This window comes from Salmo trutta, chromosome 10, assembly GCF_901001165.1.
Source record: "Salmo trutta chromosome 10, fSalTru1.1, whole genome shotgun sequence".
In the NCBI taxonomy this organism is placed as follows: domain Eukaryota; kingdom Metazoa; phylum Chordata; class Actinopteri; order Salmoniformes; family Salmonidae; genus Salmo; species Salmo trutta.
This window is the reverse complement of record NC_042966.1, coordinates 15,371,229-15,395,674: the sequence shown is the minus strand read 5'-3', so window position 1 is coordinate 15,395,674 and position 24,446 is coordinate 15,371,229. Positions and strand designations below refer to the sequence as shown.

The 24,446-nt window shown below is 44.7% G+C and overlaps 6 long non-coding RNA genes across 6 annotated transcripts; 3 read left to right on the top strand and 3 right to left on the bottom strand.

Moving 5' to 3' along the window:
* Positions 1–27: 27 nt before the first annotated feature.
* LOC115201206 (uncharacterized) lies at positions 28–836 on the top strand. Its single transcript, XR_003879705.1, has 3 exons — positions 28–195; positions 335–396; positions 699–836. It is a non-coding gene; the product is annotated as an uncharacterized LOC115201206 (long non-coding RNA).
* Positions 837–5,838: 5,002 nt separating this feature from the next.
* On the bottom strand, positions 5,839–7,174 carry LOC115201201 (uncharacterized). Its single transcript, XR_003879700.1, has 2 exons — positions 6,962–7,174; positions 5,839–6,815 (listed from the first exon to the last, which is right to left on the bottom strand). It is a non-coding gene; the product is annotated as an uncharacterized LOC115201201 (long non-coding RNA).
* A 149-nt stretch (positions 7,175–7,323) lies between these two features.
* On the top strand, positions 7,324–8,160 carry LOC115201205 (uncharacterized). The gene is made up of 3 exons (XR_003879704.1): positions 7,324–7,525; positions 7,659–7,720; positions 8,023–8,160. It is a non-coding gene; the product is annotated as an uncharacterized LOC115201205 (long non-coding RNA).
* Positions 8,161–13,162: 5,002 nt separating this feature from the next.
* On the bottom strand, positions 13,163–14,512 carry LOC115201199 (uncharacterized). Its single transcript, XR_003879698.1, has 2 exons — positions 14,285–14,512; positions 13,163–14,138 (listed from the first exon to the last, which is right to left on the bottom strand). It is a non-coding gene; the product is annotated as an uncharacterized LOC115201199 (long non-coding RNA).
* Positions 14,513–14,680: 168 nt separating this feature from the next.
* Positions 14,681–15,479, top strand: LOC115201204 (uncharacterized). Its single transcript, XR_003879703.1, has 3 exons — positions 14,681–14,848; positions 14,978–15,039; positions 15,342–15,479. It is a non-coding gene; the product is annotated as an uncharacterized LOC115201204 (long non-coding RNA).
* Positions 15,480–20,481: 5,002 nt separating this feature from the next.
* LOC115201202 (uncharacterized) lies at positions 20,482–22,196 on the bottom strand. The gene is made up of 2 exons (XR_003879701.1): positions 21,605–22,196; positions 20,482–21,458 (listed from the first exon to the last, which is right to left on the bottom strand). It is a non-coding gene; the product is annotated as an uncharacterized LOC115201202 (long non-coding RNA).
* Positions 22,197–24,446: the final 2,250 nt, after the last annotated feature.

Below are 24,446 nucleotides of genomic sequence, written 5' to 3'. Positions count from 1 at the left end.
TGGATATATTTGAAAATACGATGGTTGCCAATGATCAGGTTACATTGCTACATTGCCATCTAACTATTTATTTCTCTATCCCCACTCTCTTCATCTCCCTCAGTGTCCGTTCAGGAGAGTTTGGAGAGGAAGTTTGGAAAGCAGGGAGGACCGATCCCTGTTGTTCCCACCGCTGACTTCCAGGCCAGAGTCGCTGTGAGTACACACACACACACACACACACACACACACACACACACACACACACACACACACACACAACCTATGAGGTGTGGAAATTATGTAGTGTGTTGGCAGTTTGATAACACATATTTCCTTCCTCTCTCCACTCCAGGTGCTTCTGAGAATATCATTGTTCACTCTGGGCTGGCCTACACCTTGGAGAGATCTGCCAGGGTAAGAGTGTGAGCGTGCGTACACATGTGTGTGTCTGCGTGTGTGTGTGTCTGCGTGTGTGTGTGTGTGTGTGTGTGTGTGTGTGTGTGTGTCTGCGTGTGTTTGTGAGGTTAGTGCCGATGAGTCAGATCCTAGAATTGAATCATATGTTCTCTATGAGACAGACTGTGACAATGCCCCCACCCTGGCCTGTGAAACCTCTCAATCACACCACCATGTGTATGTTTGTGTCAGTGTGTGTGACTGGTTTTGCCAGTGTAACTGGTATCTAACTAGTGTTTGTGTGTTTTGTCCCCCTGCAGCAAATCATGCGTAAGGCCAGTAAGTACAACCTGGGTCTGGACCTGCGGACGGCTGCGTACGTCAACGCCATCGAGAAGGTGTTCAAGGTCTACAACGAGTCCGGCATCACCGTCACATAATCACCCTATCAAAGTCAGACCCCTCCCATACTGCCCTGCTATTGGTTCCACCGCTTCTGGTCCATGAGACGGCTTGAAACTGGCTAACTAATGCGGCATGGCGCTAACCAGTGAAGGCTCCTCTGAGGAGGAAGGTGAGGACCATCCTACTCAGTGAATTTCAGAAAATTACATTTAAAAAGTTAGCCTTTTTAGATAAAACTATACTAAATATATTCACGTCACCAAATACCTGATTATAACAGAAGTCTCAATAGCACCTTCTAGGGTAGCACCACGGTATAGCCGGAGGGCAGCTATTTTCCTTCCTCCTCTGCTTACATTGAATTCAATACAAAACCTATGTGGCTCGTGCTCCGAGGTTCCAGTTCTCCACCGCAGGAACCTCGGTCTGACTCTGATGCCAAGGCGCCAGAACCGGCTGGTACCCCAGTACGCACTGGAAGGGAGAGAGGTTAGTGGAGGAGTTGCGAAGCGAGTTCTGTGCCATCTCAGCCCAGGGCACGAACTCCGCCCACTCCCCCAGCCGGTCCTGGCAATAGGACTGCAGAAACCTGCCCACATCCTGGTTCACTCTCTCCACCTGCCCATTACTCTCGGGGTGAAACCCTGAAGTAAGGCTGATCGAGACCCCAGACATTCCATGAACGCCTTCCAGACCCTAGACGTGAACTGGGGACCCCGATCAGACACTATATCCTCAGGCACCCCGTAGTGCCGGAAGACGTGTGTAAACAAGGCCTCCGCATTCTGTAGGGCCGTAGGGAGACCGGGCAGAGGGAGGAGACGACAGGACTTAGAGAAACGATCCACAACGAAGAGGATCACGGTGTTACCCTGTGAGAGTGGAAGATCAGTCAGAAAATCCACAGACAGGTGCGACCAAGGCCGCTGTGGAACGGGTAAGGGGTGTAGCTTACCTCTGGGCAGGTGCCTAGGAGCCTTACACTTGGCGCACACCGAGCAGGAGGAAACATAAACTCTCAAGTCCTTAGCCAAGGTAGGCCACCAGTACCTCCCGCTCAAACAGTGCACTGTCCGACCGATCCCAGGAGGACCAGAGGAGGGTGACGTGCGGGCTCAATAGATCAACCGGTCACGAACAGCAGACGAGACGTACAGACGCCCAGCGGGACACAGGACGGGAGCGGTTTCTGCAAGTAATGTCTGTTCAATGTCCGTGTCCTGCTCCCACACTACCGGCGCCACCAGGCAGGAGGCGGGGAGTATGGGAGTGGGATTCATGTGCCGCTCCTCTGTGTCCTCCGGTCTCCCTGTGTATGTGTGTGCCGAAGAAAATACCGAGAACAATTACACTGTGTTTGACTCGACCTGGCTAGAACTCTGAGATAGGACAGGGAGTATTTCTCAAGGTTTCTCTAATCTCGGGGGAATGGAACGGACAGCGCTGGGTAGGGATAAACAGTGGTGAGAACTCTGGGGAGAGATACAAACCTACGGTTTGTGTGGATGTACAGTGGGGAGAACAAGTATTTGATACACTGCCAATTTTGCAGGTTTTCCTACTTACAAAGCATGTGGAGGTCTGTAATTTTTATCATAGGTACACTTCAACTGTGAGAGACGGAATCTAAAACAAAAATCCAGAAAATCACATTGTATGATTTTTAAGTAATTAATTTGCATTTTATTGCATGACATAAGTATTTGATTCATCAGAAAAGCAGAACTTAATATTTGGTACAGAAACCTTCGTTTGCAATTACAGATTACAATTATCATACGTTTCCTGTAGTTCTTGACCAGGTTTGCACACACTGCAGCAGGGATTTTGGCCCACTCCTCCATACAGACCTTCTCCAGATCCTTCAGGTTTTGGGGCTGTCGCTAGGCAATACGGACTTTCAGCTCCCTCCAAAGATGTTCTATTGGGTTCAGGTCTGGAGACTGGCTAGGCCACTCCAGGATCTTGAGATGCTTCTTACGGAGCCACTCCTTAGTTGCCCTGGCTGTGTGTTTCGGGTCGTTGTCATGCTGGAAGACCCAGCCACGACCCATCTTCAATGCTGTTACTGAGGGAAGGAGGTTGTTGGCCAAGATCCCGTGATACATGGCCCCATCCATCCTCCCCTCAATACGGTGCAGTCATCCTGTCCTCTTTGCAGAAAAGCATCCCCAAAGAATGATGTTTCCACCTCCATGCTTCACGGTTGGGATGATGTTCTTGGGGTTGTACTCATCCTTCTTCTTCCTCCAAACACGGCGAGTGGAGTTTAGACCAAAAAGATGTCTTTGTATAATGAACTTCAGAGTACCCTCGTGAATAAACATTTGGACTATTGTAAACTGGGACTCTTGTCTGTTTCATTCAACCAGAATCTTACAAACTCTGGGTTGCAGACTGAGTAGATTAATTGAAGTTTATGAACATTGATAACGAAATTCACATAACATCTATGCATTCACCTTTCTATTTCACTTCAGATATCATGATATGTGAAGTGAAATAAAATGAGAAACGTAGTTAGACCAGGCTAGATTATGAAGGTAAATTGGAACAAAACTCGAAACTGTTTTGACCTTTGACCAGGTCAAATGTCACCAACCTGATTCAAGTGTTCTCCATGTTCCATTTATAGGAATGCTCACAGAGAGGGCATGTCTGATGCTGAGGGTTCACTTGCTGGTCTTCTCTATGTTGCATGTTTGGCTGCAAACTGGACATCTCTCGAACAGCTGCAGCAGGCAATCCTTGTAAGCAATATACTTCCTCATCTTATGAGGTGGTGTTGACTGGGTGGGCCTGTGACAGGGTGATAGAATAGACAGCCAAGTGGTGAATTGCATTTTGTTATAAAGAAAGGACAAAGCTTTTTGATAATGCACTTTACAACCAAAATGACTACTACTTGTATCTGTTAGGCTGTGTAATTAACCTACTAGTTTATCAAACCGGGTATAACATACATTACCATTGTTGATGAAACTCTCTGTGTAATCAGGGCAGTAACTAGGGTCAAGCTAATTCTAGGTTGTCACTAGTTACCACAGCCAGAAAGTCATAAAGCCTGCCTATTTCTACAATTTCTCTTCTTAATTAGGGCTAGGCCCCTATTTTCTCCACTTCCTGTCTGACTGACATGCCCAAAGTAAACTGCCTGTTAGTAAGTTTGTAGAAATGTTTTAAAAAATGCATGAGACTATAACACAATTGATATGGTAGGAGAAAATCCAAAGAAAAACCAACCAGAATTTTGGGGGGTTTTGAGATCCCATGCTCTTCCATTTCAACATATAGGGACGATGTTAAATCCGGCTCCCAGATTGCAATTTCTATGGCTTCCACTAGATGTCAACAGTCTTTGTTCAAGGTTTCAGTCTTGTTTCTTCCCAAACGAGGAAGAATTTGGAGTTTTGGAACCGGGAGTAACAGTTGGAAATCAGTCTGTGGGAGCACGATGAAGAGGATGCGCACTTGCTAATTTTACTTTTCTATTGAACATACTTCTTTCTGTATGAAATATTATAGTTTAGTTACATTTTAGGGTACCTGAGGCTTAAATAGAAACATAGTTTGACTTGTTTTAACAAAGTTTAGCGGTAGCTTTTTGGATTCCTTTGTCTGCATGTTGAACGAGTGGATTACTCAAATCGATGGCGCCAACTAAACTGAGTTTTTGGGATATAAAGAAGGATTTTATCTAACAAAATGACCATGCATGTTGTAGCTGGGACCCTTTTGGATTGCAAACAGGAAGATTTTCAAAAAGTACGTTTTTAACAAGAATTTAACCGATATAAGATACTTGTATGTACCAAAATGTTTAATATCCATAATGTTTATGATTATTTATTTGAATTGCGCGCCCTACAATTTCACAGGAAGTTGTCGACAGGTGTCCCGCTAGCGGGTTGCCTATCCCAGAGAGTTTTTATAATGTGATTTTAAACCTAACCTTAATCTTAAAACACACTGCTAACCTAATCCCAAACCCTGCCAAGCCACACCAATGTGTCAGAGGAAACACCGTACAACTGGCAACCCCAGTCAGTGTGCATGTGCCCGCCACAAAGAGTCGCTAGAGTGCGATGAGAGAAGAACATTTAGGCCGGCCAAATCCTCACCTAACCTAGACGACGCTGGGCCAATTGTGCGCTGCCTCATGGGTCTCCCGGTCATGGCCGGCTGTGACAGCCCAGGATCGAACCCAGGTTTGTAGTGACACCTATAGCACTGCGATGCAGTGCCTTACACCACTGCGCCACTCAGGAGGCCCCTTTGTAGTCAAAATGTTTCTGACTCATATCGATGCCACATAAGCTGTTTTCAATGAGTTACTTGCTTTTTAGGGACTGTCACTCTTTAATCAAATGGTTTCCTGGCTTGTAGGTAAGCATTTCACTCTAAAGTCTGTTTTTTCGGCACGTGACAACGACAATTTGATTTGATCTGATCCAGAGTGCCAGTGCCCCTTCTACACTCACTGTTTGGAAAAACAGTCGATGCGCTTTTGAGAAGTAGTGTGACCTACACAGATAATTCCTTAATAAGGCAGCAAAATGTGCAGACTGTGCAAGGTGTGTGTAGACTTTCACTAGCGACTGGAAAAAGAGTAATCCAGGGACTCACCTCTCAGGCAGGGGGACACTCATTTTTCTCTGTTCTCCATTTTACTGTAGTGTTTTTGTGGACTGGAGTCTGCAGAAACACTACAGTGAATACTGTAGTATTTACTGCAGTATACTATAGTATAAATACTGTGTAAAAAAGAGTAGTGTGTGTATATATACACTATATTAATTACTGTAGTGTTTTTGTGGACTGTGGTATACCGTAGTTTTTACTGTTGTCGTTTTGGGGAAATTACTGTAGTATTTACGAAAGTGTTTTTGTTGCATTATCTTTGACATAGAAGTGGGAAGCCTTCTCCTTGAGGAAACATACTGCAGAAATACTAAAAGAGCAAATGTTCCATAACCTGTAGTTAGGTAGGTAGGTAGGTCTGAGTTCTGAACATCGGGGCAGGGTACTGTATATATAGTACGTCCTGACTCCTGACACTTTTTAAATCAAACTTTATTAGAATTGCATTTCAACAATCTTGATACATTTTAGAGCACACATTTTGAAACAAAATATAACACATATTGCTGGGGAAATTCACAGGGACCACCACCTTTTGCTTTAAGCGCCTTTATCATTGGGAAAGTGCTAAACTATAACCAAAGCAAGATAATGATGATTGTGAGCACTTATGAATGCATTTTTCATACAAGCTCAATTAAAAACACAAACATTAAAAGGTAGAAGATACAACATTAAAATAATAAGGTGAGAGGAACAGCAGGCTATAGCATAATTGTTCATCAAATTTTACATCCTGTAAAATAATGTTTCTCTTCTGATCTGCCCTGGAATGTTCAGTGCTACCCCTTACCTCCTCCCACCTCTTCCTTTATTTCCCCCTTTATGTCTTCCTGTTTTATGTCCTCGCTCTCTCTTTTCCTCTGCTCTCCTCTTTCCTCCTCCTTCTCCCCAATGCCTAGCTTTGCCATTTTCTCCTCGACAGGCTCACTCGCCTCGACATGCTCTGTCTTCATGACACTCTTTCTCACTCTCTCGCACAGGGCTGGGAAATCATTTGGGAATATCTTTAAAATCTCACTATTATCCTGCACCATGATTGTCCCAGTAGTATAATACACATTTATAGTGCCTGCCTTCGTTTTCAGTTGTTTGCCATCTTGAATTTCTCCCCACTGTTTTCCCTCAGGATAGTGTTTCAGTATTTCCTCTTCCCATGTAGGACAATTTGCTGTGTAGAAAATGAGGTTGCACGGAGCCTTTTTTTTTTCATCACGATATAAAGTCTCTGGATTTTTATGCAAAATTCTTTTTTTAAATTCTTTCTTTTTTTTTTCATCTGTCATCCCCTCAGGGTAGGGGATGAGGGGGGGCAAATTGTTCAGTTGTTCTGCCTCTGCCATTTTTAGGTGCGGCAACTAGATTTCCTTTGACTGTTTGTTTACTACCACCTGTAATAAAGATGAATGTTAATGTATTTATTATCTAGGTCACTCATTAAGAACATATTCTCTTTAAAAAATAGCCCCGGTTAAATATTAGGAGCAGGGCCCTATCTTTCCTTGACTAATGTTGGAAGTCTTTAATCTGTACTCACTCTGGAGCTATGTGTCCGCTTTCTGATCTCGTCTGTCTGTAGAAGATCTGTGTTCGTTCAGTTCTGAAGCCTTTTCCTCTTCCTTTAACAACCTTGGTGTAGCAGGAGATACAGTACTGTGTCCTCTCTTGGAAATTGTCTCCGTGTTTTCAGAGTTGTAAGGACAACTGAAAAGATGACCGCGAAAGAAGTGTAACTGGTGATATTTCCGCTGGTCACTCCCATATATACAGTAGGTTAATTTAAGGTGACGTGCCAGATAGAAAGATAAGCCTTTCTGACGTTCAGGTTTTGAATAAAAGAAAACGATACTAATCTGAAATGTGTGAGTGAACACAGATTAAACTTCAGGGATGAATGTTGATCGACTGGATATATTTGAAAATACGATGGTTGCCAATGATCAGGTTACATTGCTACATTGCCATCTAACTATTTATTTCTCTATCCCCACTCTCTTCATCTCCCTCAGTGTCCGTTCAGGAGAGTTTGGAGAGGAAGTTTGGAAAGCAGGGAGGACCAATCCCCGTTGTCCCAACCGCTGACTTCCAGGCCAGAGTCGCTGTGAGCACACACACACACACACACACACACACACACACACACACACACACACACACACAACTTATGTGGTGTGGAAATTATGTAGTGTGTTGGCAGTTTGATAACACATATTTCCTTCCTCTCTCCACTCCAGGTGCTTCTGAGAATATCATTGTTCACTCTGGGCTGGCCTACACCTTGGAGAGATCTGCCAGGGTAAGAGTGTGAGCGTGCGTACACATGTGTGTGTCTGCGTGTGTGTGTGTCTGCGTGTGTGTGTGTGTGTGTGTGTGTGTGTGTGTGTGTGTCTGCGTGTGTTTGTGAGGTTAGTGCCGATGAGTCAGATCCTAGAATTGAATCATATGTTCTCTATGAGACAGACTGTGACAATGCCCCCACCCTGGCCTGTGAAACCTCTCAATCACACCACCATGTGTATGTTTGTGTCAGTGTGTGTGACTGGTTTTGCCAGTGTAACTGGTATCTAACTAGTGTTTGTGTGTTTTGTCCCCCTGCAGCAAATCATGCGTAAGGCCAGTAAGTACAACCTGGGTCTGGACCTGCGGACGGCTGCGTACGTCAACGCCATCGAGAAGGTGTTCAAGGTCTACAACGAGTCCGGCATCACCGTCACATAATCACCCTATCAAAGTCAGACCCCTCCCATACTGCCCTGCTATTGGTTCCACCGCTTCTGGTCCATGAGACGGCTTGAAACTGGCTAACTAATGCGGCATGGCGCTAACCAGTGAAGGCTCCTCTGAGGAGGAAGGTGAGGACCATCCTACTCAGTGAATTTCAGAAAATTACATTTAAAAAGTTAGCCTTTTTAGATAAAACTATACTAAATATATTCACGTCACCAAATACCTGATTATAACAGAAGTCTCAATAGCACCTTCTAGGGTAGCACCACGGTATAGCCGGAGGGCAGCTATTTTCCTTCCTCCTCTGCTTACATTGAATTCAATACAAAACCTATGTGGCTCGTGCTCCGAGGTTCCAGTCCTCCACCGCAGGAACCTCGGTCTGACTCTGATGCCAAGGCGCCAGAACCGGCTGGTACCCCAGTACGCACTGGAAGGGAGAGAGGTTAGTGGAGGAGTTGCGAAGCGAGTTCTGTGCCATCTCAGCCCAGGGCACGAACTCCGCCCACTCCCCCAGCCGGTCCTGGCAATAGGACTGCAGAAACCTGCCCACATCCTGGTTCACTCTCTCCACCTGCCCATTACTCTCGGGGTGAAACCCTGAAGTAAGGCTGATCGAGACCCCAGACATTCCATGAACGCCTTCCAGACCCTAGACGTGAACTGGGGACCCCGATCAGACACTATATCCTCAGGCACCCCGTAGTGCCGGAAGACGTGTGTAAACAAGGCCTCCGCATTCTGTAGGGCCGTAGGGAGACCGGGCAGAGGGAGGAGACGACAGGACTTAGAGAAACGATCCACAACGAAGAGGATCACGGTGTTACCCTGTGAGAGTGGAAGATCAGTCAGAAAATCCACAGACAGGTGCGACCAAGGCCGCTGTGGAACGGGTAAGGGGTGTAGCTTACCTCTGGGCAGGTGCCTAGGAGCCTTACACTTGGCGCACACCGAGCAGGAGGAAACATAAACTCTCAAGTCCTTAGCCAAGGTAGGCCACCAGTACCTCCCGCTCAAACAGTGCACTGTCCGACCGATCCCAGGAGGACCAGAGGAGGGTGACGTGCGGGCTCAATAGATCAACCGGTCACGAACAGCAGACGAGACGTACAGACGCCCAGCGGGACACAGGACGGGAGCGGTTTCTGCAAGTAATGTCTGTTCAATGTCCGTGTCCTGCTCCCACACTACCGGCGCCACCAGGCAGGAGGCGGGGAGTATGGGAGTGGGATTCATGTGCCGCTCCTCTGTGTCCTCCGGTCTCCCTGTGTATGTGTGTGCCGAAGAAAATACCGAGAACAATTACACTGTGTTTGACTCGACCTGGCTAGAACTCTGAGATAGGACAGGGAGTATTTCTCAAGGTTTCTCTAATCTCGGGGGAATGGAACGGACAGCGCTGGGTAGGGATAAACAGTGGTGAGAACTCTGGGGAGAGATACAAACCTACGGTTTGTGTGGATGTACAGTGGGGAGAACAAGTATTTGATACACTGCCAATTTTGCAGGTTTTCCTACTTACAAAGCATGTGGAGGTCTGTAATTTTTATCATAGGTACACTTCAACTGTGAGAGACGGAATCTAAAACAAAAATCCAGAAAATCACATTGTATGATTTTTAAGTAATTAATTTGCATTTTATTGCATGACATAAGTATTTGATTCATCAGAAAAGCAGAACTTAATATTTGGTACAGAAACCTTCGTTTGCAATTACAGATTACAATTATCATACGTTTCCTGTAGTTCTTGACCAGGTTTGCACACACTGCAGCAGGGATTTTGGCCCACTCCTCCATACAGACCTTCTCCAGATCCTTCAGGTTTTGGGGCTGTCGCTAGGCAATACGGACTTTCAGCTCCCTCCAAAGATGTTCTATTGGGTTCAGGTCTGGAGACTGGCTAGGCCACTCCAGGATCTTGAGATGCTTCTTACGGAGCCACTCCTTAGTTGCCCTGGCTGTGTGTTTCGGGTCGTTGTCATGCTGGAAGACCCAGCCACGACCCATCTTCAATGCTGTTACTGAGGGAAGGAGGTTGTTGGCCAAGATCCCGTGATACATGGCCCCATCCATCCTCCCCTCAATACGGTGCAGTCATCCTGTCCTCTTTGCAGAAAAGCATCCCCAAAGAATGATGTTTCCACCTCCATGCTTCACGGTTGGGATGATGTTCTTGGGGTTGTACTCATCCTTCTTCTTCCTCCAAACACGGCGAGTGGAGTTTAGACCAAAAAGATGTCTTTGTATAATGAACTTCAGAGTACCCTCGTGAATAAACATTTGGACTATTGTAAACTGGGACTCTTGTCTGTTTCATTCAACCAGAATCTTACAAACTCTGGGTTGCAGACTGAGTAGATTAATTGAAGTTTATGAACATTGATAACGAAATTCACATAACATCTATGCATTCACCTTTCTATTTCACTTCAGATATCATGATATGTGAAGTGAAATAAAATGAGAAACGTAGTTAGACCAGGCTAGATTATGAAGGTAAATTGGAACAAAACTCGAAACTGTTTTGACCTTTGACCAGGTCAAATGTCACCAACCTGATTCAAGTGTTCTCCATGTTCCATTTATAGGAATGCTCACAGAGAGGGCATGTCTGATGCTGAGGGTTCACTTGCTGGTCTTCTCTATGTTGCATGTTTGGCTGCAAACTGGACATCTCTCGAACAGCTGCAGCAGGCAATCCTTGTAAGCAATATACTTCCTCATCTTATGAGGTGGTGTTGACTGGGTGGGCCTGTGACAGGGTGATAGAATAGACAGCCAAGTGGTGAATTGCATTTTGTTATAAAGAAAGGACAAAGCTTTTTGATAATGCACTTTACAACCAAAATGACTACTACTTGTATCTGTTAGGCTGTGTAATTAACCTACTAGTTTATCAAACCGGGTATAACATACATTACCATTGTTGATGAAACTCTCTGTGTAATCAGGGCAGTAACTAGGGTCAAGCTAATTCTAGGTTGTCACTAGTTACCACAGCCAGAAAGTCATAAAGCCTGCCTATTTCTACAATTTCTCTTCTTGATTAGGGCTAGGCCCCTATTTTCTCCACTTCCTGTCTGACTGACATGCCCAAAGTAAACTGCCTGTTAGTAAGTTTGTAGAAATGTTTTAAAAAATGCATGAGACTATAACACAATTGATATGGTAGGAGAAAATCCAAAGAAAAACCAACCAGAATTTTGGGGGGTTTTGAGATCCCATGCTCTTCCATTTCAACATATAGGGACGATGTTAAATCCGGCTCCCAGATTGCAATTTCTATGGCTTCCACTAGATGTCAACAGTCTTTGTTCAAGGTTTCAGTCTTGTTTCTTCCCAAACGAGGAAGAATTTGGAGTTTTGGAACCGGGAGTAACAGTTGGAAATCAGTCTGTGGGAGCACGATGAAGAGGATGCGCACTTGCTAATTTTACTTTTCTATTGAACATACTTCTTTCTGTATGAAATATTATAGTTTAGTTACATTTTAGGGTACCTGAGGCTTAAATAGAAACATAGTTTGACTTGTTTTAACAAAGTTTAGCGGTAGCTTTTTGGATTCCTTTGTCTGCATGTTGAACGAGTGGATTACTCAAATCGATGGCGCCAACTAAACTGAGTTTTTGGGATATAAAGAAGGATTTTATTTAACAAAATGACCATGCATGTTGTAGCTGGGACCCTTTTGGATTGCAAACAGGAAGATTTTCAAAAAGTACGTTTTTAACAAGAATTTAACCGATATAAGATACTTGTATGTACCAAAATGTTTAATATCCATAATGTTTATGATTATTTATTTGAATTGCGCGCCCTACAATTTCACAGGAAGTTGTCGACAGGTGTCCCGCTAGCGGGTTGCCTATCCCAGAGAGGTTTTATAATGTGATTTTAAACCTAACCTTAATCTTAAAACACACTGCTAACCTAATCCCAAACCCTGCCAAGCCACACCAATGTGTCAGAGGAAACACCATATAACTGGCAACCCCAGTCAGTGTGCATGTGCCCGCCACAAAGAGTCGCTAGAGTGCGATGAGAGAAGAACATTTAGGCCGGCCAAATCCTCACCTAACCCAGACGATGCTGGGCCAATTGTGCGCTGCCTCATGGGTCTCCCGGTCATGGCCGGCTGTGACAGCCCAGGATCGAACCCAGGTTTGTAGTGACACCTATAGCACTGCGATGCAGTGCCTTACACCACTGCGCCACTCAGGAGGCCCCTTTGTAGTCAAAATGTTTCTGACTCATATCGATGCCACATAAGCTGTTTTCAATGAGTTACTTGCTTTTTAGGGACTGTCACTCTTTAATCAAATGGTTTCCTGGCTTGTAGGTAAGCATTTCACTCTAAAGTCTGTTTTTTCGGCACGTGACAACGACAATTTGATTTGATCTGATCCAGAGTGCCAGTGCCCCTTCTACACTCACTGTTTGGAAAAACAGTCGATGCGCTTTTGAGAAGTAGTGTGACCTACACAGATAATTCCTTAATAAGGCAGCAAAATGTGCAGACTGTGCAAGGTGTGTGTAGACTTTCACTAGCGACTGGAAAAAGAGTAATCCAGGGACTCACCTCTCAGGCAGGGGGACACTCATTTTTCTCTGTTCTCCATTTTACTGTAGTGTTTTTGTGGACTGGAGTCTGCAGAAACACTACAGTGAATACTGTAGTATTTACTGCAGTATACTATAGTATAAATACTGTGTAAAAAAGAGTAGTGTGTGTATATATACACTATATTAATTACTGTAGTGTTTTTGTGGACTGTGGTATACCGTAGTTTTTACTGTTGTCGTTTTGGGGAAATTACTGTAGTATTTACGAAAGTGTTTTTGTTGCATTATCTTTGACATAGAAGTGGGAAGCCTTCTCCTTGAGGAAACATACTGCAGAAATACTAAAAGAGCAAATGTTCCATAACCTGTAGTTAGGTAGGTAGGTAGGTCTGAGTTCTGAACATCGGGGCAGGGTACTGTATATATAGTACGTCCTGACTCCTGACACTTTTTAAATCAAACTTTATTAGAATTGCATTTCAACAATCTTGATACATTTTAGAGCACACATTTTGAAACAAAATATAACACATATTGCTGGGGAAATTCACAGGGACCACCACCTTTTGCTTTAAGCGCCTTTATCATTGGGAAAGTGCTAAACTATAACCAAAGCAAGATAATGATGATTGTGAGCACTTATGAATGCATTTTTCATACAAGCTCAATTAAAAACACAAACATTAAAAGGTAGAAGATACAACATTAAAATAATAAGGTGAGAGGAACAGCAGGCTATAGCATAATTGTTCATCAAATTTTACATCCTGTAAAATAATGTTTCTCTTCTGATCTGCCCTGGAATGTTCAGTGCTACCCCTTACCTCCTCCCACCTCTTCCTTTATTTCCCCCTTTATGTCTTCCTGTTTTATGTCCTCGCTCTCTCTTTTCCTCTGCTCTCCTCTTTCCTCCTCCTTCTCCCCAATGCCTAGCTTTGCCATTTTCTCCTCGACAGTCTCACTCTCCTCAACATGCTCTGTCTTCTCGACACTCTTTCTCACTCTCTCGCGCAGGGCTGGGAAATCATTTGGGAATATCTTTAAAATCTCACTATTATCCTGCACCATGATTGTCCCAGTAGTATAATACACATTTATAGTGCCTGCCTTCGTTTTCAGTTGTTTGCCATCTTGAATTTCTCCCCACTGTTTTCCCTCAGGATAGTGTTTCAGTATTTCCTCTTCCCATGTAGGACAATTTGCTGTGTAGAAAATGAGGTTGCACGGAGCCTTTTTTTTTTCATCACGATATAAAGTCTCTGGATTTTTATGCAAAATTCTTTTTTTAAATTCTTTCTTTTTTTTTCATCTGTCATCCCCTCAGGGTAGGGGATGAGGGGGGGCAAATTGTTCAGTTGTTCTGCCTCTGCCATTTTTAGGTGCGGCAACTAGATTTCCTTTGACTGTTTGTTTACTACCACCTGTAATAAAGATGAATGTTAATGTATTTATTATCTAGGTCACTCATTAAGAACATATTCTCTTTAAAAAATAGCCCCGGTTAAATATTAGGAGCAGGGCCCTATCTTTCCTTGACTAATGTTGGAAGTCTTTAATCTGTACTCACTCTGGAGCTATGTGTCCGCTTTCTGATCTCGTCTGTCTGTAGAAGATCTGTGTTCGTTCAGTTCTGAAGCCTTTTCCTCTTCCTTTAACAACCTTGGTGTAGCAGGAGATACAGTACTGTGTCCTCTCTTGGAAATTGTCTCCGTGTTTTCAGAGTTGTAAGGACAACTGAAAAGATGACCGCGAAAGAAGTGTAACTGGTGATATTTCCGCTGGTCACTCCCATATATACAGTAGGTTAATTTAAGGTGACGTGCCAGATAGAAAGATACGCCTTTCTGACGTTCAGGTTTTGAATAAAAGAAAACGATACTAATCTGAAATGTGTGAGTGAACACAGATTAAACTTCAGGGATGAATGTTGATCGACTGGATATATTTGAAAATACGATGGTTGCCAATGATCAGGTTACATTGCTACATTGCCATCTAACTATTTATTTCTCTATCCCCACTCTCTTCATCTCCCTCAGTGTCCGTTCAGGAGAGTTTGGAGAGGAAGTTTGGAAAGCAGGGAGGACCGATCCCTGTTGTTCCCACCGCTGACTTCCAGGCCAGAGTCGCTGTGAGTACACACACACACACACACACACACACACACACACACACACACACACACAACCTATGAGGTGTGGAAATTATGTAGTGTGTTGGCAGTTTGATAACACATATTTCCTTCCTCTCTCCACTCCAGGTGCTTCTGAGAATATCATTGTTCACTCTGGGCTGGCCTACACCTTGGAGAGATCTGCCAGGGTAAGAGTGTGAGCGTGCGTACACATGTGTGTGTCTGCGTGTGTGTGTGTCTGCGTGTGTGTGTGTGTGTGTGTGTGTGTGTGTGTGTGTGTCTGCGTGTGTTTGTGAGGTTAGTGCCGATGAGTCAGATCCTAGAATTGAATCATATGTTCTCTATGAGACAGACTGTGACAATGCCCCCACCCTGGCCTGTGAAACCTCTCAATCACACCACCATGTGTATGTTTGTGTCAGTGTGTGTGACTGGTTTTGCCAGTGTAACTGGTATCTAACTAGTGTTTGTGTGTTTTGTCCCCCTGCAGCAAATCATGCGTAAGGCCAGTAAGTACAACCTGGGTCTGGACCTGCGGACGGCTGCGTACGTCAACGCCATCGAGAAGGTGTTCAAGGTCTACAACGAGTCCGGCATCACCGTCACATAATCACCCTATCAAAGTCAGACCCCTCCCATACTGCCCTGCTATTGGTTCCACCGCTTCTGGTCCATGAGACGGCTTGAAACTGGCTAACTAATGCGGCATGGCGCTAACCAGTGAAGGCTCCTCTGAGGAGGAAGGTGAGGACCATCCTACTCAGTGAATTTCAGAAAATTACATTTAAAAAGTTAGCCTTTTTAGATAAAACTATACTAAATATATTCACGTCACCAAATACCTGATTATAACAGAAGTCTCAATAGCACCTTCTAGGGTAGCACCACGGTATAGCCGGAGGGCAGCTATTTTCCTTCCTCCTCTGCTTACATTGAATTCAATACAAAACCTATGTGGCTCGTGCTCCGAGGTTCCAGTCCTCCACCGCAGGAACCTCGGTCTGACTCTGATGCCAAGGCGCCAGAACCGGCTGGTACCCCAGTACGCACTGGAAGGGAGAGAGGTTAGTGGAGGAGTTGCGAAGCGAGTTCTGTGCCATCTCAGCCCAGGGCACGAACTCCGCCCACTCCCCCAGCCGGTCCTGGCAATAGGACTGCAGAAACCTGCCCACATCCTGGTTCACTCTCTCCACCTGCCCATTACTCTCGGGGTGAAACCCTGAAGTAAGGCTGATCGAGACCCCAGACATTCCATGAACGCCTTCCAGACCCTAGACGTGAACTGGGGACCCCGATCAGACACTATATCCTCAGGCACCCCGTAGTGCCGGAAGACGTGTGTAAACAAGGCCTCCGCATTCTGTAGGGCCGTAGGGAGACCGGGCAGAGGGAGGAGACGACAGGACTTAGAGAAACGATCCACAACGAAGAGGATCACGGTGTTACCCTGTGAGAGTGGAAGATCAGTCAGAAAATCCACAGACAGGTGCGACCAAGGCCGCTGTGGAACGGGTAAGGGGTGTAGCTTACCTCTGGGCAGGTGCCTAGGAGCCTTACACTTGGCGCACACCGAGCAGGAGGAAACATAAACTCTCAAGTCCTTAGCCAAGGTAGGCCACCAGTACCTCCCGCTCAAACAGTGCACTGTCCGACCGATCCCAGGAGGACCAGAGGAGGGTGACGTGCGGGCTCAATAGATCAACCGGTCACGAACAGCAGACGAGACGTACAGACGCCCAGCGGGACACAGGACGGGAGCGGTTTCTGCAAGTAATGTCTGTTCAATGTCCGTGTCCTGCTCCCACACTACCGGCGCCACCAGGCAGGAGGCGGGGAGTATGGGAGTGGGATTCATGTGCCGCTCCTCTGTGTCCTCCGGTCTCCCTGTGTATGTGTGTGCCGAAGAAAATACCGAGAACAATTACACTGTGTTTGACTCGACCTGGCTAGAACTCTGAGATAGGACAGGGAGTATTTCTCAAGGTTTCTCTAATCTCGGGGGAATGGAACGGACAGCGCTGGGTAGGGATAAACAGTGGTGAGAACTCTGGGGAGAGATACAAACCTACGGTTTGTGTGGATGTACAGTGGGGAGAACAAGTATTTGATACACTGCCAATTTTGCAGGTTTTCCTACTTACAAAGCATGTGGAGGTCTGTAATTTTTATCATAGGTACACTTCAACTGTGAGAGACGGAATCTAAAACAAAAATCCAGAAAATCACATTGTATGATTTTTAAGTAATTAATTTGCATTTTATTGCATGACATAAGTATTTGATTCATCAGAAAAGCAGAACTTAATATTTGGTACAGAAACCTTCGTTTGCAATTACAGATTACAATTATCATACGTTTCCTGTAGTTCTTGACCAGGTTTGCACACACTGCAGCAGGGATTTTGGCCCACTCCTCCATACAGACCTTCTCCAGATCCTTCAGGTTTTGGGGCTGTCGCTAGGCAATACGGACTTTCAGCTCCCTCCAAAGATGTTCTATTGGGTTCAGGTCTGGAGACTGGCTAGGCCACTCCAGGATCTTGAGATGCTTCTTACGGAGCCACTCCTTAGTTGCCCTGGCTGTGTGTTTCGGGTCGTTGTCATGCTGGAAGACCCAGCCACGACCCATCTTCAATGCTGTTACTGAGGGAAGGAGGTTGTTGGCCAAGATCCCGTGATACATGGCCCCATCCATCCTCCCCTCAATACGGTGCAGTCATCCTGTCCTCTTTGCAGAAAAGCATCCCCAAAGAATGATGTTTCCACCTCCATGCTTCACGGTTGGGATGATGTTCTTGGGGTTGTACTCATCCTTCTTCTTCCTCCAAACACGGCGAGTGGAGTTTAGACCAAAAAGATGTCTTTGTATAATGAACTTCAGAGTACCCTCGTGAATAAACATTTGGACTATTGTAAACTGGGACTCTTGTCTGTTTCATTCAACCAGAATCTTACAAACTCTGGGTTGCAGACTGAGTAGATTAATTGAAGTTTATGAACATTGATAACGAAATTCACATAACATCTATGCATTCACCTTTCTATTTCACTTCAGATATCATGATATGTGAAGTGAAATAAAATGAGAAACGTAGTTAGACCAGGCTAGATTATGAAGGTAAATTGGAACAAAACTCGAAACTGTTTTGACCTTTGACCAGGTCAAATGTCACCAACCTGATTCAAGTGTTCTCCATGTTCCATTTATAGGAATGCTCACAGAGAGGGCATGTCTGATGCTGAGGGTTCACTTGCTGGTCTTCTCTATGTTGCATGTTTGGCTGCAAACTGGACATCTCTCGAACAGCTGCAGCAGGCAATCCTTGTAAGCAATATACTTCCTCATCTTATGAGGTGGTGTTGACTGGGTGGGCCTGTGACAGGGTGATAGAATAGACAGCCAAGTGGTGAATTGCATTTTGTTATAAAGAAAGGACAAAGCTTTTTGATAATGCACTTTACAACCAAAATGACTACTACTTGTATCTGTTAGGCTGTGTAATTAACCTACTAGTTTATCAAACCGGGTATAACATACATTACCATTGTTGATGAAACTCTCTGTGTAATCAGGGCAGTAACTAGGGTCAAGCTAATTCTAGGTTGTCACTAGTTACCACAGCCAGAAAGTCATAAAGCCTGCCTATTTCTACAATTTCTCTTCTTGATTAGGGCTAGGCCCCTATTTTCTCCACTTCCTGTCTGACTGACATGCCCAAAGTAAACTGCCTGTTAGTAAGTTTGTAGAAATGTTTTAAAAAATGCATGAGACTATAACACAATTGATATGGTAGGAGAAAATCCAAAGAAAAACCAACCAGAATTTTGGGGGGTTTTGAGATCCCATGCTCTTCCATTTCAACATATAGGGACGATGTTAAATCCGGCTCCCAGATTGCAATTTCTATGGCTTCCACTAGATGTCAACAGTCTTTGTTCAAGGTTTCAGTCTTGTTTCTTCCCAAACGAGGAAGAATTTGGAGTTTTGGAACCGGGAGTAACAGTTGGAAATCAGTCTGTGGGAGCACGATGAAGAGGATGCGCACTTGCTAATTTTACTTTTCTATTGAACATACTTCTTTCTGTATGAAATATTATAGTTTAGTTACATTTTAGGGTACCTGAGGCTTAAATAGAAACATAGTTTGACTTGTTTTAACAAAGTTTAGCGGTAGCTTTTTGGATTCCTTTGTCTGCATGTTGAACGAGTGGATTACTCAAATCGATGGCGCCAACTAAACTGAGTTTTTGGGATATAAAGAAGGATTTTATCTAACAAAATGACCATGCATGTTGTAGCTGGGACCCTTTTGGATTGCAAACAGGAAGATTTTCAAAAAGTACGTTTTTAACAAGAATTTAACCGATATAAGATACTTGTATGTACCAAAATGTTTAATATCCATAATGTTTATGATTATTTATTTGAATTGCGCGCCCTACAATTTCACAGGAAGTTGTCGACAGGTGTCCCGCTAGCGGGTTGCCTATCCCAGAGAGGTTTTATAATGTGATTTTAAACCTAACCTTAATCTTAAAACACACTGCTAACCTAATCCCAAACCCTGCCAAGCCACACCAATGTGTCAGAGGAAACACCATATAACTGGCAACCCCAGTCAGTGTGCATGTGCCCGCCACAAAGAGTCGCTAGAGTGCGATGAGAGAAGAACATTTAGGCCGGCCAAATCCTCACCTAACCCAGACGATGCTGGGCCAATTGTGCGCTGCCTCATGGGTCTCCCGGTCATGGCCGGCTGTGACAGCCCAGGATCGAACCCAGGTTTGTAGTGACACCTATAGCACTGCGATGCAGTGCCTTACACCACTGCGCCACTCAGGAGGCCCCTTTGTAGTCAAAATGTTTCTGACTCATATCGATGCCACATAAGCTGTTTTCAATGAGTTACTTGCTTTTTAGGGACTGTCACTCTTTAATCAAATGGTTTCCTGGCTTGTAGGTAAGCATTTCACTCTAAAGTCTGTTTTTTCGGCACGTGACAACGACAATTTGATTTGATCTGATCCAGAGTGCCAGTGCCCCTTCTACACTCACTGTTTGGAAAAACAGTCGATGCGCTTTTGAGAAGTAGTGTGACCTACACAGATAATTCCTTAATAAGGCAGCAAAATGTGCAGACTGTGCAAGGTGTGTGTAGACTTTCACTAGCGACTGGAAAAAGAGTAATCCAGGGACTCACCTCTCAGGCAGGGGGACACTCATTTTTCTCTGTTCTCCATTTTACTGTAGTGTTTTTGTGGACTGGAGTCTGCAGAAACACTACAGTGAATACTGTAGTATTTACTGCAGTATACTATAGTATAAATACTGTGTAAAAAAGAGTAGTGTGTGTATATATACACTATATTAATTACTGTAGTGTTTTTGTGGACTGTGGTATACCGTAGTTTTTACTGTTGTCGTTTTGGGGAAATTACTGTAGTATTTACGAAAGTGTTTTTGTTGCATTATCTTTGACATAGAAGTGGGAAGCCTTCTCCTTGAGGAAACATACTGCAGAAATACTAAAAGAGCAAATGTTCCATAACCTGTAGTTAGGTAGGTAGGTAGGTCTGAGTTCTGAACATCGGGGCAGGGTACTGTATATATAGTACGTCCTGACTCCTGACACTTTTTAAATCAAACTTTATTAGAATTGCATTTCAACAATCTTGATACATTTTAGAGCACACATTTTGAAACAAAATATAACACATATTGCTGGGGAAATTCACAGGGACCACCACCTTTTGCTTTAAGCGCCTTTATCATTGGGAAAGTGCTAAACTATAACCAAAGCAAGATAATGATGATTGTGAGCACTTATGAATGCATTTTTCATACAAGCTCAATTAAAAACACAAACATTAAAAGGTAGAAGATACAACATTAAAATAATAAGGTGAGAGGAACAGCAGGCTATAGCATAATTGTTCATCAAATTTTACATCCTGTAAAATAATGTTTCTCTTCTGATCTGCCCTGGAATGTTCAGTGCTACCCCTTACCTCCTCCCACCTCTTCCTTTATTTCCCCCTTTATGTCTTCCTGTTTTATGTCCTCGCTCTCTCTTTTCCTCTGCTCTCCTCTTTACTCCTCCTTCTTCCCAATGTCTAGCGCTGCCATTTTCTCCTCGACAGTCTCACTCTCCTCAACATGCTCTGTCTTCTCGACACTCTTTCTCACTCTCTCGCGCAGGGCTGGGAAATCATTTGGGAATATCTTTAAAATCTCACTATTATCCTGCACCATGATTGTCCCAGTAGTATAATACACATTTATAGTGCCTGCCTTCGTTTTCAGTTGTTTGCCATCTTGAATTTCTCCCCACTGTTTTCCCTCAGGATAGTGTTTCAGTATTTCCTCTTCCCATGTAGGACAATTTGCTGTGTAGAAAATGAGGTTGCACGGAGCCTTTTTTTTTTCATCACGATATAAAGTCTCTGGATTTTTATGCAAAATTCTTTTTTTAAATTCTTTCTTTTTTTTTTCATCTGTCATCCCCTCAGGGTAGGGGATGAGGGGGGGCAAATTGTTCAGTTGTTCTGCCTCTGCCATTTTTAGGTGCGGCAACTAGATTTCCTTTGACTGTTTGTTTACTACCACCTGTAATAAAGATGAATGTTAATGTATTTATTATCTAGGTCACTCATTAAGAACATATTCTCTTTAAAAAATAGCCCCGGTTAAATATTAGGAGCAGGGCCCTATCTTTCCTTGACTAATGTTGGAAGTCTTTAATCTGTACTCACTCTGGAGCTATGTGTCCGCTTTCTGATCTCGTCTGTCTGTAGAAGATCTGTGTTCGTTCAGTTCTGAAGCCTTTTCCTCTTCCTTTAACAACCTTGGTGTAGCAGGAGATACAGTACTGTGTCCTCTCTTGGAAATTGTCTCCGTGTTTTCAGAGTTGTAAGGACAACTGAAAAGATGACCGCGAAAGAAGTGTAACTGGTGATATTTCCGCTGGTCACCCCCATATATACAGTAGGTTAATTTAAGGTGACGTGCCAGATAGAAAGATAAGCCTTTCTGACGTTCAGGTTTTGAATAAAAGAAAACGATACTAATCTGAAATGTGTGAGTGAACACAGATTAAACTTCAGGGATGAATGTTGATCGACTGGATATATTTGAAAATACGATGGTTGCCAATGATCAGGTTACATTGCTACATTGCCATCTAACTATTTATTTCTCTATCCCCACTCTCTTCATCTCCCTCAGTGTCCGTTCAGGAGAGTTTGGAGAGGAAGTTTGGAAAGCAGGGAGGACCAATCCCCGTTGTCCCAACCGCTGACTTCCAGGCCAGAGTCGCTGTGAGCACACACACACACACACACACACACACACACACACACACACACACACACACACACACACAACTTATGTGGTGTGGAAATTATGTAGTGTGTTGGCAGTTTGATAACACATATTTCCTTCCTCTCTCCACTCCAGGTGCTTCTGAGAATATCATTGTTCACTCTGGGCTGGCCTACACCTTGGAGAGATCTGCCAGGGTAAGAGTGTGAGCGTGCGTACACATGTGTGTGTCTGCGTGTGTGTGTGTCTGCGTGTGTGTGTGTGTGTGTGTGTGTGTTTGTGAGGTTAGTGCCGATGAGTCAGATCCTAGAATTGAATCATATGTTCTCTATGAGACAGACTGTGACAATGCCCCCACCCTGGCCTGTGAAACCTCTCAATCACACCACCATGTGTATGTTTGTGTCAGTGTGTGTGACTGGTTTTGCCAGTGTAACTGGTATCTAACTAGTGTTTGTGTGTTTTGTCCCCCTGCAGCAAATCATGCGTAAGGCCAGTAAGTACAACCTGGGTCTGGACCTGCGGACGGCTGCGTACGTCAACGCCATCGAGAAGGTGTTCAAGGTCTACAACGAGTCCGGCATCACCGTCACATAATCACCCTATCAAAGTCAGACCCCTCCCATACTGCCCTGCTATTGGTTCCACCGCTTCTGGTCCATGAGACGGCTTGAAACTGGCTAACTAATGCGGCATGGCGCTAACCAGTGAAGGCTCCTCTGAGGAGGAAGGTGAGGACCATCCTACTCAGTGAATTTCAGAAAATTACATTTAAAAAGTTAGCCTTTTTAGATAAAACTATACTAAATATATTCACGTCACCAAATACCTGATTATAACAGAAGTCTCAATAGCACCTTCTAGGGTAGCACCACGGTATAGCCGGAGGGCAGCTATTTTCCTTCCTCCTCTGCTTACATTGAATTCAATACAAAACCTATGTGGCTCGTGCTCCGAGGTTCCAGTCCTCCACCGCAGGAACCTCGGTCTGACTCTGATGCCAAGGCGCCAGAACCGGCTGGTACCCCAGTACGCACTGGAAGGGAGAGAGGTTAGTGGAGGAGTTGCGAAGCGAGTTCTGTGCCATCTCAGCCCAGGGCACGAACTCCGCCCACTCCCCCAGCCGGTCCTGGCAATAGGACTGCAGAAACCTGCCCACATCCTGGTTCACTCTCTCCACCTGCCCATTACTCTCGGGGTGAAACCCTGAAGTAAGGCTGATCGAGACCCCAGACATTCCATGAACGCCTTCCAGACCCTAGACGTGAACTGGGGACCCCGATCAGACACTATATCCTCAGGCACCCCGTAGTGCCGGAAGACGTGTGTAAACAAGGCCTCTGCATTCTGTAGGGCCGTAGGGAGACCGGGCAGAGGGAGGAGACGACAGGACTTAGAGAAACGATCCACAACGAAGAGGATCACGGTGTTACCCTGTGAGAGTGGAAGATCAGTCAGAAAATCCACAGACAGGTGCGACCAAGGCCGCTGTGGAACGGGTAAGGGGTGTAGCTTACCTCTGGGCAGGTGCCTAGGAGCCTTACACTTGGCGCACACCGAGCAGGAGGAAACATAAACTCTCAAGTCCTTAGCCAAGGTAGGCCACCAGTACCTCCCGCTCAAACAGTGCACTGTCCGACCGATCCCAGGAGGACCAGAGGAGGGTGACGTGCGGGCTCAATAGATCAACCGGTCACGAACAGCAGACGAGACGTACAGACGCCCAGCGGGACACAGGACGGGAGCGGTTTCTGCAAGTAATGTCTGTTCAATGTCCGTGTCCTGCTCCCACACTACCGGCGCCACCAGGCAGGAGGCGGGGAGTATGGGAGTGGGATTCATGTGCCGCTCCTCTGTGTCCTCCGGTCTCCCTGTGTATGTGTGTGCCGAAGAAAATACCGAGAACAATTACACTGTGTTTGACTCGACCTGGCTAGAACTCTGAGATAGGACAGGGAGTATTTCTCAAGGTTTCTCTAATCTCGGGGGAATGGAACGGACAGCGCTGGGTAGGGATAAACAGTGGGGAGAACTCTGGGGAGAGATACAAACCTACGGTTTGTGTGGATGTACAGTGGGGAGAACAAGTATTTGATACACTGCCAATTTTGCAGGTTTTCCTACTTACAAAGCATGTGGAGGTCTGTAATTTTTATCATAGGTACACTTCAACTGTGAGAGACGGAATCTAAAACAAAAATCCAGAAAATCACATTGTATGATTTTTAAGTAATTAATTTGCATTTTATTGCATGACATAAGTATTTGATTCAT